The sequence below is a fragment of the Babylonia areolata genome, chromosome 24 (assembly GCF_041734735.1).
Source record: "Babylonia areolata isolate BAREFJ2019XMU chromosome 24, ASM4173473v1, whole genome shotgun sequence".
Lineage (NCBI taxonomy): Eukaryota > Metazoa > Mollusca > Gastropoda > Neogastropoda > Buccinidae > Babylonia > Babylonia areolata.
The window spans coordinates 43,367,552-43,387,551 of record NC_134899.1 but is presented as its reverse complement, the minus strand read 5'-3'; the positions used below and the strand labels follow the sequence as shown (position 1 = coordinate 43,387,551).

Sequence of the window (20,000 nt, the reverse complement as noted above, 5' to 3'; positions counted from 1 at the left end):
AGTTACTGAAACTGAAACTGAAACTGTGGGGACGAAAAACAACAACCACAATAAAGCAAAATGATAAAAAGAAGAAAAGAAAACAACAAAATAACAACAACATACACACACGCACGCGCGCGCGCGTGCACACACACACACACACACACACACACACACACACACACACACACACACACATGCATCCATTCATGCACGCACGCACACAGACACGCCCACACACAAATGCACACAAAAACGCAAACCCACGCACGCACACACAAACACTCACACACACACACACACACACACACACACACACACACACACACAAGCTCCCATCACACACACACACACACACCCAGACACATACATCCATTCACGCACGCACGGACAAAGACACGCCCACACACAAATGCACACAAAAACGCACACCCATGCACGCACGCACGCACACACAAACACACACACACACACACACACACACACACACACACACACACACACACACACACACACACACACACACACACACACACACACACACTCACACACACACATGATGCCACAGTTTTGCAGCAATAGGGATGGAGGAGGGGGAAGGTGGGGAGGCGGGGAGGGTGGGGAGCGGAGGAGGGAGGTGGGGGGGTCCGAGGCTGTCTGCGCGTGTGCAGGTGTGTTTGTGTGCTTCTCAACGATTCCATTTTAAAACTGATGTTAGCAATCGTAATTGTCATTTCATGCATACACACACGCACAAAAAAACCTGTGTCAGGGCAAGGCAAGGAGTTTATTTCGTGTGCCCCTTGGCATTGAAACATTACATGCGTTCATATTTTACTCATATCCAATAAATATAAAAAGAGTGATGTCAAAAACAAGAAGTAGATTCATTCGTTCAATCACTTAACATACACACTGACAAGTACTATTTCACTCGTAATACAAACAAACAACGAAAAACACAACAACTGTTGTTTTTTTTTTTGTTTTTTTTTTTAAACGTATCAATAGACTAAACATGAATGAAAAGAGCTACGCATAGCAGAAACCAATAAGTTTTAACTGTATTCTATTGTTGTTTGTTTCCAGAAAACAATAGGTAGAGTTTAATGGAGTTCCGGCGGATTAATAACTAGATAAACATTTTTGTCTGATGCCTCCAAAAAAGGGCACACAAACAAACAGAAACTCATAAGCAGTATCGTTTGTGGATCATTCATCACAGATTCTTTCATTTCTGGGTAAATTGTCAAAACACTGTCTATTAACAGGCAAAAGATTATTAGTTGTTCTAAACTTAACTAACTCAATAACACAATTATTAGTTTTGGTAACACTGTAAAATAAGCATCTTGGCCAAAGTATGGTTTAAACATCCTGTAATTGACATACATAGTGTCGTTATCGACATGTATACACCAATCTTGCAAAAACCTATCTTTTAAGCAACGTTTCATTTTCTCTTTGAACCATGTAGGATGTACATCAAAACTGTGTTGGTTTAAACAGAAAAAAAAACCTTAACCCAATTTCATTCAAGACAGTATGAATACGTTTCAAGTATTGGTTCTGATATACGTTATTACTGTATAAATTGAAGAGACATCTATGAACAACCAAAGAAACCGAGATGCACTTTCGTTTAATCTGTACCTGATATGAAACTCTTGGAGATGAATGATTTCCTTTCAACGAATTTCTATCATCTTCCGTCGATGATCAGTTTATCCTTTTTATGTCAAAACCGAACGAGTACTTGTCGAAGAGGCTGGTAGTACTCATGCATGAAGCATTAACCTTACCGCAAAGCTGTATGCTGTTGACAACATGAAGCGAAAACAATAGTGTTTTAGAAGGTCTACACTTCGTGCATGTTTCCACCTGTTGTGACGGGCAAGAGGCCTCGGAAATTATACCAGTAGTCCTGACTTTGCGTTCTGAGCTTCACTTCAGAACTGAAAATGAAGACTGAGTGTAAGACAAATGCGCTGAGCCCAAAAGAACAGCGGCCGACCACAAGGCCCGAAGCAAGCGATCATCATGAAGGATGTTGCATTGCACTGCACTGCACTATATTGCATTGCATTGCATTGTACTGCACTGTACTGTACCGTCTATTCCTGTCCAAACTCCTTGAAAAAGCTGTCCTCAAGCAGCACAGCAACCACTTCTGTTTCAACAATCTCATCCACCCCTTTCAGCCTGCCTATCGTGCTGACCATTGAACGGAAACCACTCTCTTCCACATCCTGAATAATCTGCTGCTAGCGTCCGACTCAGGACAAATTTCCCTTCTCACTCTTCTCGACTTGCCAGCCACCTTTGACAAGATAGACCATTCAATCCTTCTTTCCCGTCTTCATTTTACATTTAGTATCAAAGGCACTGTTCTCAACCGGTTTAAATCTTATCTCACTGATCGATTCCAGACTGTCATTGTTGATAATTGCCTGTCCGAACCCGTTAAAATCGAACATGGAGTCCCACAGGGATCTGTTCTATGCCCAGTGCTCTGTACACACTGCACGCTGCTCCTCTCGCTGAAATTGTCGACCGCCATGTCAGTCATCATTCTTATGCTAATGATACTCGACTCCAGAAGAGTGATACCCCTTTAGAAACTGTCGTCGCTCTTGCAAGTAACATCCGACTGCTTCCTGGACATTCAAAACTGGATGACTCTAAATAAGTTACAATTGAACGCTGACAAAACTGAAGCAATGATCATAGGAGCTAAACAAAAACTCTCTTTCATCTCAACTGACACAATCAAACTTGGCAGTACATCCACCCCTCTTTCCAATTCAGTCAGGAACCTTGGCGTTGTCCTTGACAACACACTGTCCATGCAAAAATTTATCAGTCAGACATGTCAATCCTGCTACTGTCAATTGCGGTGCATCAGTTCCTTACGGAAATATAATATGTCCACCGACGCAACATATAGTCTTGTCGTTTCTCTCATTCACTCACGCGTTGACTACTGTAACTCTATTGTCAGGTTTGCCTGCTTCATCTATTCAGTCCCTTCAGCGCATAAAAAAAATTCTGCTGTCCGACTCGTCCTCAGAAAAAAGAAAAGATCTGAGCACATCACTCCTCTTTTACAACATCTCCATTAGCTCCCTGTCTCACACAGAATAGAGTACAAGAGCAGCACTCTATGTTATAAATGTAGATATGTTCCTATCTCTGTGGCTGCCTTCGCCTCTACACTCCATCTCGCTCTCCACGATCAGCTTCGGATCCACTCTGTTTACGCATACCCAAATTCAAACACTCCACTGTTGGCTACAGTTCTTTCTCTGTCTCTGGACCTTGCAATTGGAATGAACTTCCTCTTTCACTTCGTCAGGTCTCCGCACTGAACTCTTTCAAGTCTGCCTTAACTCACTCAGTACGGCCAGTCCTCTCTTCTCCTCTGCACAGACCCCTCGGATGTCCAGTGGGTGTCTGAATGACCCAACCTTTAGCTTCCGTCGTCAGAATTGTGGTATTCTTTGTCAACATTCACCTCTTCAGTATAAGAGCCTTCCGCTTGCAATATTTTGATGATGGTAATTGGGGTGGAACGCTGTTAACGTCGTCTCTTTCGCCGTTCGTATGGAGAGAGTTAAAACCCACCTCTTCCCAAGGCAGCCTCCTTTCCCTGCCTCTTCCTTGTCTTTAGTTTATCCAGTTTTATAGTTATGCATGCGTGTGAATAACTGGCGTGAAAGCGCTTTGATTTGTCTTTGCACAAGATTCAGTGATATATATATATATATATATATATATATATATATATATACATATATATATATATATATATATATATATATATATATATATATATATATCACTTTTTGTATTGTATCGTATTGCATTGCATTGTTTTGTACTGTGCTGTGTTGTATTGTAATGTATTGTGTCGTGTCGTGTCGTGTCGTGTCGTGTCGTGTCGTGTCTTCTTGTGTCGTGTCGTACTGTCATGCTATGCTGTATCGTGTTGTCTTGTACTTTTTTGAGAGGTTTGTTTTACCAGAACAGATTTCTCCGTGTGAGATTTGGGTTGTTCTCCCGAGGGAGAGCGTGTTGCAACAGCGCGACGCCAACTCTCCTTTCTTTGTTCTACTTTTTGTTCCGCTGGCATGGGTAAGCACATCTGCTTCTTTCACACCCATGATCAAAAGAGCCAAACACGTCACACGATAAAGAGAAAACAACGACGACAACAGCAACAACAACAAAATCACCACACACACACACACACACACACACACACACAAACACACCACACACACAGAAACACACACACACACACACCACAGACACACACACACACACACACACACACACACACACACACACACACACACAACACACCACACACACCACACACACACACACACACACACACACACAGAGTGAGGGTGAGGGAGAAGAAATAGAAAAGAAGGGGGATGAAGCGACCATAACAGGTGAAATCAGTTCAAATCATGACTGCTGAAGACCCCAGAGGCAATGTTAAACGTTAAGTTAAAAACAGCATCGGAAAGACAAGTTCAAAACAAACTCTGTCAAAGGCAGTCAAACAATGTCTGTCACTTGAAGCTGTGTCACACAAAACATGTTCGCTGATACCTCCTTTGTAGGACTGGCTTCAGAAATCACGGAGGGGAATTTCACTGAAGGATTCAACACCTGCACATGATTTCGTGAATATGGGCAAAAACCTTTGCCAAATGACGTCGATTAATCTTGTAGAAATATGGTCGCGTCCACAGGTTTGGTCTGGAACGAATACAGGATTAATTCCAGTTGCAAAGAAACAAAAAATGGTAAAGAAATCAAAGTGTTGTTCCACAAGGATAGTTAAGTAAGCACATCTACTTTTACATCCTTAAGAAAGAAAAAAAACAAAACGGTGACAGACAAACAGACAGACACACACACACAAAGATGGAAGGAGAGGAAGGGGATGGAGTGATCATAAGAGGTGAAATCAATTCAAATCATTTACTTCACGGCCCAGCTGACTGCCGAAAATCCTATGTGACATTAAAAGTTCAAGTTCAAAACAAAGCCAGTCATTCAGTGTTTGTCACTGACAGCTGTATCACAACAATAAGTTTTCTAATACCTCCTTTCTATGCCCGGCTTCAGAAATGATGTGGGGAATTACACTGAAGGATAGCGCTCTTCTTTCTTTCTTTCCGTCCTATGTGTTCAAAGCAACAGCTGTCCAGAACATGATTTCATGAATGTGGTAGGATCATGTTGAGATGTTATTACATACACCGGTTTGGTCTGAAACGGATAGAGGATAACTTCAGATGATGAACACCCTCTTTTTCTGTCCCTGCATCTTCTGTTGCTTTTATTGGCAGAGTTCAGGACATCTTCGGCTGAATAGCTGAAAACCATGAACAAGAATGGTGTTCAGGACCTTGCAATAAACACCGTTCACAAAACCTGGATAAAGAACATGTGTTGTCATTGAGATAAGCAAGCAAACGAACAAAGAAACAAAGAAAGTACCCTACAGTTGGAAAGAAGGACAAATGATTACTTGGCAAAATGACCAGTTCCAGAAAAAAAGGCATCGTGCGTGTTGATTTCTGTCAGTCCGTTTAGTTCTTTCCATGGTGCTCCTGGCCTGCAAAATACTTGCCAGTGTGTTACTGAACAGACTGTTCCCAGCCACTGCGGAGGAACTTCTCTGATAGACTCAGTATGCAAATCTGCGTTTATGGCTTCAGTAAACCCACTATGACCGGGAAACATAACAACCGTGCCATCACAGTGTTGGGAGCTCTGGAGAGACTTCTTCTGGGGCAACTTTTTCAAAGACTCACTATGTGCAAATCAACTCTTAGAGGGACCCCGTATGCACATTGGAGTCCCCAGTAAACAGAAAATTGGAGACAAAAATGCTACAGCCTATCAACAAAGTCTGCTATTTGTATGTAAAGTGCAAATTGAGGTCTGTATATATATATATATATATATATATATATATATATATATATATATACATACATATATATACATATATATATATATATATATATATATATACACATATATATATATATAAAATAAAAACCTAAATAAAAACGCTCCTTTCAATAACTCGAGAAGGATGACTGTTGTCAAATTTTGCCATCAACTCAAAACTAGGAAGCGCTGGATCGAATCACGGCTCAGTCCCCGGTATTTTCTCCCCCTCCACTATACCTTGAGTGGTGGTCTGGACGCTAGTCATTCGGATGAGATGATAAACCGAGGTCCAATCTGCAGCATGCACTTTGCGCACTTAAAAGAACCAACGGCAACAGAAGGGTTATCCCTGGCAAAATTATGTCGATAAACCCACTTCAACAGGAAAAAATCAAATAAAACTGTACGCAAGGAAACAAAAAATTCTAAAAAATTGGGTGGCACTCTCAGTGTAGCGACGCGGTCTCCCTGTGGAGAGCAGGCCGAATTTCACAGAGAGATATCTGTTGTGACAAAAAAGAGAAATACAATGCAATGCAATGCAGTATTATACGATACAATACAATATTCTTAATTTGGTTGAAGACACTTACACGACCAGCTCAGGACAGATCTTCATAGTCTTGAGTCTTCAAGCCGTGACTGACATGTGAGACAGGTAACCATGGACTATAACTAAATATCAAACACAATGACCCATAGTCTTGCTGATGGAAGTGGGGCACATGGACACCTGAAGCATTGTGGATTACACTTTGTTTAACTCAGTACGACCAGTCCTCTCTTCTCCTCTACACAGACCCCTCGGATGTCCAGTGGGTGTCTGAATGACCCAACCATCAGCTTCCGTCGTCAGAATTGTGGTATTCTTTGTCAACATTCACCTCTTCAGTATAAGAGCCTTCCTCTTGCAATATTTTGATGATGGTAACTAGAGTGAAACACTGTTAACGTCGTCTCTTTCGCCGTTCGTATGGAGAGAGTTCACAAAACAAAACTTTGTTGGCTGTGGATCAGTAATAGAAAACCGGTAATGCTCAAGTACATTTTAGCCAGCTATTTTTGATGGAAGAACAGAATTACATTTAATAGGAAACTTTACAAACCTGATTTTAGAGCACCCACATCACTTCATTTTAAACAATACATCATTTTTGTTGATTGTACATTTTCGCGACTTAACAAACCAGTGTATTATATTACCATACCCTGGTTATATTCATACCGCAATTGATTCAAGTCAGACGGGTAATACTGAATGCCATTTCGAGAACAGACAATGAAAATCCAGCCACCCACCCACGGGGGTAAGATAGTGGGGTTACAGACACTTGAATTACTAAAAAGAAATAACACAGAGCTACAAGGTAACTCAGACAGGTGCCAAGAAGAAACTGATGAAATACCCCATCCAGAAAAAAAACAAAAAAAACTGGATCAATTTCTCAATTTAACGAAAGGTCGAAATCACTTTCATTCCTAACTCTCTCTCTCTCTCTCTCTCTCTCTCTCTGTCTCACCACTATTGCAATACTTAATAATACACAACCACAATCAGTGTCCTACAGACTTCGTGTTTTTTGGTTTGTTTTTGAGTTTGTGTGTGCGCGTGTGGTGGTGGTGGTGGTGGTGGGGGGGGGGGTAAGTGAGGGAGGGGGCGAGGGGGCGAGGGCGGGTTGTTTGTTTTTTGTTTTAGTTTTGGTTTTTCTTTTCATGATATGATGTTTGGATCAGAATTAAGTGCATGTGCATGTTTAAATGTGTATGTGAATGTCATGTCTTTTACTTCTACATCTCTTTGTTACTTTGTGAATATTTTGATTCATTTTCATTTTCTATTTGCCCTGAGGGCTGGATGAAAAAAAAAACCCAAAAAAACCACATGTATGCTTATTCCCTCAATAAAAAACAACTTCGTTCTCTCTCTCTCTCTCTCTCTCTCTCTCTCTCTCTCTCTCTCTCTCTCTCTCTCTCTCTCTCTCTCACACACACACACACACACACACACACACATAAACACACCGACACCCATGTGTCATAGTTTTTCGTCTAAAATCGCAACTGTGGATAGACGTGATATAGGCAAACAGACAAAAAACAAATAAACAAAACCCGAAAACAGCCACCTATATCTCTTTCCCCACCACTGTCTCTTTTTCTGTCTGTCTGTCTGTCTATCCGTCTCTCTGTCTCTCTCTGTCTTGATCGCTGTGTCTGTCTGTCGGTCAGTCTGTCTCTTCTCTCTCCCTCCCTCCCTCTCTGTCAGTCAGTCTGTCTGTGATTTCTCTCTCTGTCTCTGTCTCCCTCTCTCAAGTTTCCAAGCTCCATCCCCCTTATTCATTCACTCATTTATTCAGCTGACTCCCGTTTTTTTGTTGTTTTTTTCTATTCTACCTAGCCACCAAAACGATCTGGAGTATGTCACTACAATCATTCTGACTGGTTATCATACTGTAGATAATGTGAATCTGACCACTGTGACGGTATGATTTCAGAATGCAGATTTTCATCGGTTGTACCATTCTGTGAGCTGTCTTTGACTGTACACTTTAGTGGCACTTTCAGCAAAGACCACGTCTGTCTGTGACGAGCTACGATGTGAAGAAATGTCCGTATGCTATGTTCCACGTGGGTCTCTTCAGTCACGTGACAGCTGTGACGTCATTTCCATTACCATTATGATCTACGTGGGCGTCTTCAGGTACGCGACAGGTGCGACGTCTTGCAGATTGCCACGTGTTCAACGTGGGTCTCTTCGGTCATCTGACAGTTGTGACGTCATGTCCAGAAGCTCTATATATGGATAGAGTGGCTGTGTGCCACCGTCATTCGCCGCGAAACGAGCTGAAGGGTCTGACAGATTTCATCTTGACGTGAAGATTCCAATTGCTGACAGCAGCATCATGAGGTTTGGTCTCCTCTTCGTTCTTTGCCTGCTTCTGGCTTCAGTCGGGTCTGCTGCAGAAAGTAAGTTTTTCTTGTCGTTGTTGTTGTTGTGTATGTGTGTGTGCGTGTGCGTGTACGTGTATGTGTGTGTTTTGTTTGCATTCCGTGAGAGATTCGAGAGATCCAAGATTCAAAACCTAAACTACTCAAGGTTTCTTCCGCGTATTTTTCCAAGCTGTCCTTGTGAAAACAACAATAACAACAACAAAAACGACAATAATGATAATGATTGTCTCATAATGATAAAGAAGATGATGACGATAACCACAGCAACAACAGCAGCAAGGACAATGATAATGGTAATAATAGTAGTACTACTTCATAAAAGATGTCTTTTGGGATGCTACCATCTTCCATGCGGCGAACGTGGCCCAGCCAGCGCAGCCGACGCTGTCTCAGCATAGTATACATGGTTGGGAGGCCAGCGCGAGTCAGAACTTCGGCGTTTGTCACCATGTCTTGCCAGGAGACATCCTTTTTGGAGAGCTCGCCACAGGGCAAAAAAGCATCGGCCGCCCACAGCTGAGAAACAAAGACGTTTCAAACATGACATGAAGGCGCTTGAGATCAACACTGAGTCCTGGAAGGACCTTGCAGATGACTGCAACAGATGGTGAAACACTCTCAAGAATCAGCTACGGATTGGTGAGGACAAACTGTCAGCTGCTGCAGGAGAAAAGCGAGCTCGCAGAAAAGGAACGGCAGCCAACATACCAGCATCAGCTTACGCATGTGACCGCTGCGACAGAGACTCTCTCACATCGGTCTCTACAGTCACAGGCAACGCTGCGTGGTCCAAGCAGACAGCTCAGTTAGACATTAGGTCGAATATACTCTATCCATGGTCAGCCATGACCGAAGGAGGCCTACTACTAATAGTACTACTACTGCTTATAGATAGGCAAGTCGTTCATGTAGATGCAAAAGATTTGGGTACAAGAATGTCTACTTGTCCTTCAGAAGAATATGTTACGGTTGAGTAATTTTGGAGTGTTATGTTTTCCAGGTAAGACCAGACAAAAGAGACAGAAACCATGGTGGAGTGAGTATACTCATATAATATGATCAGTATTTCATGATCCACCAGATCTATAGCTTCCTTTTGAATCGAGAAAAAGCGCGCGCGTGCGTGTGTGTGCTCGACATATTATATATTTATATCCTATATGTTCAACACAGCCTGTCTAATGCAACTAACAGGTGGGAAATTATCGTATCAGTTTTCAATTTATCTCACACTAATGGTCAGGTGTGTATGTGGGTGGAGGGTGGGATGGGTGCGTCTGTGTGTGTGGAAGCAGAAAGGCGAAAAGAGAGTCCGAGAAAAACGATTAGATCACATTTGTTATAGAAGTAAGCATTTTCTTTTTCAATTCTCTTTTGTTGTTTTTTCTATCAACTGTGTGTGATGGTGCTATGTCATGAAGGAAAAGTGAGTAATGACTTGTACCACGTGAGTAATGACTTGTACCACGTGAGAATTGACTTGTACCCAACTGATATAATGTTTATGGTTTTCAATCTCGTTCTTTCAGTTAAGGCTCCGTCTACGATCCATCAGAGGTAAGGAGACCAATTTCTTTGTTTTGTTTTGCCTGACACTGTGCTGTGCTGAGTTGTTTGATCAATGTCCCGTGTGTGTGTGTGTGTGTGTGTGTGTGTGTGTGTGTGTGTGTGTGTATGTGTGTGTGTGTAGGGAGGGGGGTTGTTAGGTTTTGCCACGTCACACGTGGTCTTAGCATTTTTTTTATCGTATGTTGTTGAAAACTAATGTGTAGATGTCTTGATGGAACGATCCCCGTAGAAACTGGTATCATCAATGATACTCTTTCATCTCATCGTGTTCTATCCTCGCTGTTGAAGAAGAAAACTATTTATTTACGAAACCATATATAGTTGTTGCTCTGAACAAAAAGGATACAAAGAAAGAAAGAAGAGAAACAAATTCATTGGCAGACCGAATTACACAGATATGGAATGCACTACCAACCGAAGTTAAACTTGCACAAAATACTAACACGATCAAAAATCTTCTTGATACCAATACCATCTTTAAAAAAGAATGTTTTGGTTATGATGAATGAAAGGAAAGTTCTTGTAGAAGCGTACTTGCGTATCCCGCCCAACAACAACAAACAAAAGAAAAAAATAAATAGATAAAATTAAAAAAAGAAAGAAGTGAGGATGAAGATTCGACGGGCACATAAAAAAAGGCCGAGAGGTCTAGACAGATGACCTGCCAGTCCCTACACTACTGCTACTACTACTGCTGCTAAGAGTGGAATCCTTCAGCGTAATTCTCCACATGATTTCTGAAGCCAGTCCACCAAAGGAGGAATTAGCAAAAACATATCGTTTTGACACAGCTTTAAGTGACAGACACTGTTTGACTGCCTATGGCAAACTTCGTTCTGCGCTTGTCTTTTTGATGCTGTTGTTTTAACTGAACTTTTAACTTCTTCCATACATCCGTGTGTGTGTGTGTGTGTGTGTGTGTGTGTGTGTGTGTGTGTGTGTGAGAGTGTGTGTGTGTGTGTGTGTGTGTGGTGATTTTGTTGTTGTTGCTGTTGTCGTTTTTGTTTTCCCTTTATCATGTGACGTGTTTGCCTCTTTTCATCATGGATGTGAAAGAAGCAGAGGAATCTGTTGTGACAAAAAGAAATACAAATACAACACAGTACAATACAGCCTTCAGTTCCTGCTATTGTGTTCAGTCCGTTCCTACGTGCACTAACCAGTGCAAAGTTCCCGCAATCCGGCAAGTGACACCTGCACCAGCGACGGTGCTTGCTGTAGTGGTCGTTGTGATACGTGGCGGACATTTTCTATTTGCGCGTAAGTACACGATACCCCCCCCCCCCCACACACACACACACACACACTCCCCCCGCTCTCTAAAATCCGATGTTTAGAAATGAAACATTTTTTGCCTCCAGAAATTACTGAACACCTGTTACCAGTTTCAAATGTTAATTTCTTTTGGAAAAAAAGGTTATTTATTTCGAAAGTTTCTTTCTGAAAGTTAGCAAGTTATCTGTTGAATTGTCCAGTTGGTTGTTTATTGTGGGTCCCCGCATCATCATCATCTCTTTTCAAATAATAATCTACAGAAGTAGTGCATGCAATATTGATTATTTTTGTCCTAATCCCGCTTTCCCAGTCCACCCTCTCTGACATACCCTTGCAATAATTTTTTTTTCTTTCTCCAATCACTGACACTCATCCCCTCCATTTTACATTCTGTACTCTATTTTTTCCACATTCTGTTCTCTCTCTCTCTCTCTCTCTCTCTCTCTCTCTCTCTCTTGCTCAGTCCCCACCCTCGCCCTCCCTCCACCTCAACCGCCCAACCACCCACCCATTTTCATTTGAATATACAGAAACGATGATTTCTAATTAATAATAACAATTATCATCATGGTGATAGAAATAATAATAATCCAAATAATCATAATAACAATGATATCATTTATTTTCAGTCTAATATCATCATCTTAGATGAATGGACTATAAATAAGGAAACGAACGAACGAATCTTCCCCTCTCTCCTACATATATACGTATATGTATGTATGTATGTATGTATGTATATGTGTGTGAGTATGTGTGTGTTGGAGGGAGTGTGGGGGAGGGGAGGGGGGGCGGCGGAAGAGGAGGGTCCTTCATGCTGAAACATTGACACTAAATGCAGTTACAGACGGGAAGAGTTGGTTCAGAGCGAGAGATGGTGGTAGGGAAACAGAGAGAGGGGGAGAAAAAAAGAACGAGAGAAGGAGAGAGAGAGAGAGAGAGAGAGAGAGAGAGAGAGAGAGAGAGAGAGAGAGAGAGTTCTCACACACAGTAAATCGACTACCTTCAGAAAAGTCACATAAATCGTCTGTGTTCTCACGTCACCATCGGGTACACAAAACAAGGACGAAAGTTTAAAAAAAAAAAAAAAAAGAATGAGTTATTCGGTAACACAAATATATCATCTGTTAATTTCATCACGTATATCACTTTTACTGTTCCCGATTATTTCATCTTGTACATTACAGAACCCTCTGTGTTAAGACAAAAAACTAAAGTTTATAAAACCCTTTTTGGTGGTGGATGAATCCTCTTTGTTTAGTGGGATACGGCGTTTCGAACTAAAACACTTGCTGATCACCATTCAGTGCAATACAATCAAAACAGAAAGTAGTGAGATGTCATCACCCTTTTCTCACATAGGCTTTCCTATTCACACTGTCTTCTTCTCATCACTTGACAACGGGCCTATGGTCCGAAACGTCGTATCCCACTAAACAAAGAGGATTCATCCACCACCAGAAAGGTTTTTATTAACTTTTGTTTTTTTGTCTTTGAAGAATCCTGCAGTATTTTTTTGTCTTCTTCCTGTGTTAACTTGAAGGATGAACACTGTTTGTTCCAGTGGCAGTTAATCTAAGTACCATGAAGACTCCACAGAAGACAGGTTACAACGGCCACAGAAACAGACTGATGTTGCCTTCGCAGACCAACTTTTCTCAAGTGCAGAATCTGTCCACAAAATAATTATAAGCAATGAATAAAAGCTGCCTTCTCTTATCTGAATTTGTTTGTGCACTTGTGCTTTTCTTTGCAATTTTCAGAGACTGAAGAAGAGAGGTGTGTGTGTGTGTGCGTGTGTACTCAAGCAATATATTTATTTATCTATTAATCTATTCTGGAACTGAACTGAACTCAAGCAACACACACAGTCAGCTACAAAGATTATACTCTCTTCATGATGTGGACATGCAAACGAAACATTGTTCAACACTCACAACGTAAAGATACGACGGCTGATCCAAACGCTGCATCATTTTCTTTGTGAATCAATTAAGGGAGATGCAACGAACAATAACATTTTCAAAATCATTTGCAGTACTCTCAGATACGACGAACATAAAAAAATTCAAAATCATTTACTGTACTCTCAGATATGACGAACATAAAAATTTTCAAAATCATTTACAGTACTCTCAGATACGACGAACATAAAAATTTTCAAAATTATTTACAATACTCTCAGATACGACGAACATAAAAATTTTCAAAATCATTTACTGTACTCTCAGATACAACGAACTTAAAATTTTCAATTTCATTTAAAGTATACCTACTCTCAGCTGCGAAGAGCATAACTGTTTAAGAATCATTAAAAGTACTGTTAGATACAACGAACAAAAAAAATCAAAATCATTTCATGTACTCTCAGATAAAACGAACAAAATAACAACAACAACAACAACAACAACAACAACAAACAAATAACAACAGCAACAACAACAACTCCAAATCATTCAATATACTCTCCTCATCAGGCCACAGAGCACAAAGTCTTAGCTTCCTCAACCAAGAGTCAAATGCAATTGACAGTCTGTCTCAGATCAAGAACCTGAATCATTATTACAGCAAGCTGTGATATAACTGGATTCTTGAAAACTTACCAGGCAGGTTTTGCCTCAGAAGGGAAACGTAACGAAAAGATATTTTTATTTCACGAGGGCTGTGGAGTAAGTACAGCTTTTTTTTGTTGCTTTTTTTGATTTATGTATATTTTTTTTTACATCCAGCTCTGAAAGGCAAAAAAGAAGAAGAAAAGACGAAGCAAAGACACACTCACACACACACACACACACACACACACACACACACACACACACACACACACACACACAATTGCATATGAATATAAAAGGCATAAATGATAGCATGTACATTACTTAATTAAGAACGACACACTATTATTGAAGAAGATGAAATCAATGAGAGGAAAGAGACACAGACAGACAGAGAGAGAGAGAGAGAGAGAGAGGGAGAGAGAGAGAGACAGACAGACAGACAGACAGACAGACAGACAGACAGACAGATACACACACCCGCACAAACACAAACACCTCAACACCTTCATCCTCACACACACACACACACACACACACACACACACACACACACACACACACACACAAGTATACACACACACATACACGTAAACACCTCCCCCCCTCCCCCCTCATTCCCCCCTTACCCACCCTTCCCCCATTCATTACGGAAAGAGGATGAACAGTTACGGACGTGGACAAGGGCAAGGTGTGAAATGGGTGTGGTGTTGCATTGATGACTGTGGGTGAGTGGGTGCGGTGGATAGGTGTGAGTGTTGGTGGGATGGAGGATGAGGATTTATTTTATTTTATTTTATTTTATTTTATTTTTTTCTCAAGGCCTGACTAAGTGCGTTGGGTTACGCTGCTGGTCAGGCATCTGCTTGGCAGATGTGGTGTAGCGTATATGGATTTGTCCGAACGCAGTGACGCCTCCTTGAGCTACTGAAACTGAAATTGAAACTTTCACATGCATTCTCTCTCTCTCTCTCTCTCTCTCTCTCTCTCTCTCTCTCAATCGATTTATTTTCGGAGTGCCACCACAACAAGAAATGCAAGAGAATGATGAGGGCGACAATATCGTAATTTCTCGGATTGAAATAAGGTGTTTCTCTCTCTCTCTGTGAAAAGCTTACTTCACCCAAGACTCAGTCTGAGCAAGCGACGTGCGCTCCAAGAATGACCTGTCTTAAGCGGGATAGAGTGTGTGTGTGTGTGGGGGTGGGGGGGGGGGGGGGGGGTAGGGGGCGGAGGACAGATACAAAAATGGTCAAAATGTCTGCAACAAAACCGTTCTTTTCACGATAAAATAGAATAATTCATACTGATCACGCTGATATAAACTTGACCGCTGTAGGTGGGCGGGAACATAATTAGATTTTAGTTTTTAATAATCATTTGTCACACTTCTGGCCATGAGAGAGCGCCGTACAAAGATCCGCAAGGCAAGAGCAAGCCAGAGTTACGTAAGCGCGGTATAAGGGTTGCCAGAGGAAAGCGTTTAGCGCGGTACAGTACTTGTGGCTGACTGCTGCCGCGCTGATGCTGTCCTATACCTCCGTTAGTAGGTCACTGTGGCTGATGACAGATACCGTACAGAAAATAAGAGAACTCTTTGGGGTCAAAAGGAAACAAACATTTTTGATTTCATCTATTGGTAGAAAACGCAAATTTGCTTTTATGAATGTTTTACAGTTTCTTACCAGTCCTGACATTTCATGAAGAATGAAATCGGTATTATACAGACTGCAAAGGTGAATTTACGAAGGCAGCATGGGATCATTTAGTTCGTAAGAACAATCATGTTGACATTTTACGCAATGGACAACTTGGAAATACTTCATGCTCTGCTTATTAACGTGTAGTATATGAATATCTCAATATCTGTTAACCAGGTTTGTTTCAATGAACATTGTTGGAGCACTGTCCAGACAATTAACTCAGAAAGCATGGAAGGCAGATGATGGCAAAATCGACCAACATCATGTCTTGATGTAAAAAGAACGGTATACAATATATTTTTTTCTTTGGAAATGAAGCGGTATTTGCAAATGTGACTCACGAACCCTGGCGCAGTAGAGACGTCAGTTTAGCGTGGGAAAGAAAATGTATCTGGCTGGAGTATGAAGGTGGCAAAATGAAATGCATCAGATAGTCATGAAGAGCAAAGACTGCCTGGAAAATGTCTCCAGAACTTTGTTGGAAATGGGGGGTCTCTCAGTCTGATTCAGTATAAACATGTGTTTACAATGATTATTCAAATGTTTCACATGTTATTAGAATTGCAGTTCATAAGAGAAATGTCTGCAACAATTTTGTGAGAAAATGGTTTGTTCTTGTGTCTTAAATGTGTTGAAAATTATTAAAAACATCCAAAATTTCGGCGCCATTTTGTGGCATGGCAATGTGTCTGAACATGAAGTGGTCAGAAACAAATAAGTACAAACCTGATAAAAATCCAGTACATACAGACCTGATCTGTATTCATTCGTTATGATAATAAAACATTGATCATCAGTAAAAATGGTACATTAAGTTTGAAATAGTATGAAAAAAACCCGCATGACAGACGTAAACAACCCGTTCCTCTTGATGTATGTTTATTCATTCAAAGGCAAGCACATTCATGAATACACTACACGTTCTTTACTTGCAACAGGTGGTCACAACATCTATCTTCTGCAGCACATACACTCATTTTTCTGAAACAAAAATGTCTATTCAACTATTTAAATGCAATTGACGTTGTATATTAATTTTCAGTTCTGCTTTTCTGTGTTACTTCTGTGCATGTAAACGACCCAATAAAAATATACATGTAAACAAAATTAGAACTGTTTCCACATAAATCATGCAGATTCATCGTGGGAAAGCGTAAATCGGTTTGACAAACACCCTTCAATTGTGTGTGTTTGAACACATATTCAGAGAATGTGTTGTTTCCGACAGCGTGTGAGATGCACATATGTTACACGGAAATCTCCGATATGTTCATTCGCACCCCATGGTTGCTATATTAAAAAAAAGAAGAAAAAAACTGTGTGTGTTAATTTCGTCGTTGTTATGGCTTGTTTTTACATTTATCTCTGATCCGACAATCACTGTTTCTGACACATGGCGAGATGCGGTAATATACGGATACTGGCGCAAGATTTCGAACCAAGTCAACGCATGTAGTTCAGTAAGACTGTTTTCAGTTGAAGACTTGTTGCATCAAAAGTTCCAAACAACAAAGTTCAAAGTAGAAAATCAATCCCTTAAATTACCTTGATTTTGGCTTTTGCCGTCTGGTGAAGTTTTATCACGAAATGATGTAGTTTATCAGTTCACAAGACAGACGAAGTGTGGAACGAAAACATTTGTTGTATCCGAAAAAATGTCAGTCCCTACACGCTAATGTTTTGCAAAATTTGACTAGAACAGCCTCATTTTACATCACACAAGTTCTGAAAATCCAAAGTATACATTGACTGTGAATGAATTTCTTAAAATTAATTAAGTTTGAAGCATTTCACGTTTAATAGTGCTTGAGATGAAGTCAGGTGTCACATTCGGACACGGAACACATGTTCTTTGGTTCTGCTTTACACAGATAATAACATTCCTTATTGTTAGTTGTTTGTTGTTGTTGTTTGTTTTTGTTTTTTCTCAAAGTCTTACTTTTATTATATTTTGTTTTTCTGCAATCCTACATATTTGTTCACTGTGAGGATAACGCTAATCAGTTTTCTGTTGATTGACCGAATAGAAAGATACAAAGAATCCGGTGTTTTGATCACAATTCTTCAGATAAAGAGGAAAACTCTTGTCAAGTGATATAAATAATACAATTCCCATTTCATAATAAGATGAACGGTAGTACTTTAAACAGTTAAACACTGGGGAGAATTGATGTGAAAATGGAGTGCCTGCAGTGTTTCTGAAAATTAAAAATCATCCAGGGTGGGGGAGTTAGTTTAGGTATTTTGGGTTCCATGTTACATATGTCATAAGGTTTTAGGTAATCATTAAGAAAATACATAATTTTGCACAGGCTTTGTTAGAATGCACTGCATTGGCTAAGGATCGCATGATAGATTCATTACTATCATTATTATAAATCCAGTAATTCAAACATCTGCGTTGGGAAAGTTAGTTTAGGTAACTTGGATTCAATGTTACACGTGTTACAACAAAGTTTTACATAATTATTAATAAAATTTATGATCCATTGTTATCATTATGATTATTATTTATATCCCACGCTAAATCGACGTCTACTGCACCAGGGTTCGTGAGTCACATTTGCAAATACCGCTTCATTTCCAAAGAAAAATATGTATTTCATACCGTTCTTTTCACATCAAGACATGATGTTCAATTTTGCCATCATCTGTCCTCTATACTTTCCCAATTTATATTCTGGACAGAGCGCCGATAATGTTCATTGAAACCGAACCGGGCTAACACATATTTAGATATTTATATTCTACACGTTAATAAGCGGAGCATGGAGTATATCCGGTCCAAGTTGTGCATTGCGTAAATTATCAACAAAATTGTACTTGCGAACTAAATGATCCCGTGCTGCGTTCGTAAATTCACTTTTGCAGTCGGTATAATACCGATTTCATTCTTTATGATATGTCATGAATGGCAGGAAACTGGAACATTCATAAAAGCGGATTTGCGTCTTCTACCACTTAAGTATAAAATACATGAAACTGAAAATGTTTGTTTCCTTTTGACCCCAAAGAGCTCTGTTCCTAGCTTGCTGTTCAGAATCGGTTGTCTGCCGCAGTGACCTGCTCACAGATCAGCATCAGCGCGGCAGCAGTCAGTCACATGTACTGTATCGCGCTAAAAGCTTTCCTCTGGCGACCCCTTATACCGCGCTTGTGTAACCTTCGCCTGTGCTTGCCTTGCGACTTTTTGTAAGGCGCTCTCACACAGGCAGAAGTAATAAAAATATTCGATTCTAGACATTAAAAATCAAAATCTACTATGTTCCCGCCCCCCTATAGTGGTCAACTTTATATCAGTGTGATCAGTATGATTTATTCTATTTTATCGTAAAAAGAATGGTTTTGTTGCAGACATTTTGACCTAACGCAATATTCAATCTAAATTTCCTGGCCTACACACACACACACACACACACACACACACACACACACACACACATGCGTGCGATTGCAAACACACACACACACACACACACACACACACACACACACACATACACACACATGCGCGCGATTGCAAACACACACACACACACACACACACACACACACACACACACACACACACACACACACACACACACGCACACACACACACGTGCACACACACGCTTGCACTCATATACATGTGCTCGTGCACAAAAACAAACAAACAAACACACATACACACAACAAAACAAAAGAAAACACTCATACACACACGCACGCACGCAAGCACGCACACACACACACGCGCGCGCGCGCTTGCATACTGGGGCAAAGAATAACAACAACAGGAGCTGAAAGACTTCAAGAAATATAAATAACCAAAACAAACGCCGCTGACCCTACAAGCATGTATGCCTACAGGCATTTAACCTTTGAAATAGACGATCGACAAGAGTGTCATAAAAAACAAAAAAAATGGAACAGACAACAAAATTCGAAAAGACAACCACAGTATGACACGCACGCACGCACAAAGACACGCCCACACACA

At 40.6% G+C, this 20,000-nt stretch overlaps 1 protein-coding gene and 1 long non-coding RNA gene across 2 annotated transcripts in view; one reads left to right on the top strand and one right to left on the bottom strand.

Annotated features, from left to right (window-relative positions):
* Positions 1-20,000, bottom strand: part of LOC143298639 (gamma-aminobutyric acid receptor subunit beta-like) — a 353,929-nt gene that overhangs the window by 133,246 nt on the left and 200,683 nt on the right. The window lies entirely within an intron of this gene.
* On the top strand, positions 8,804-13,437 carry LOC143298487 (uncharacterized). The gene is made up of 5 exons (XR_013057393.1): positions 8,804-8,931; positions 9,917-9,952; positions 10,446-10,473; positions 11,625-11,745; positions 13,325-13,437. It is a non-coding gene; the product is annotated as an uncharacterized LOC143298487 (long non-coding RNA).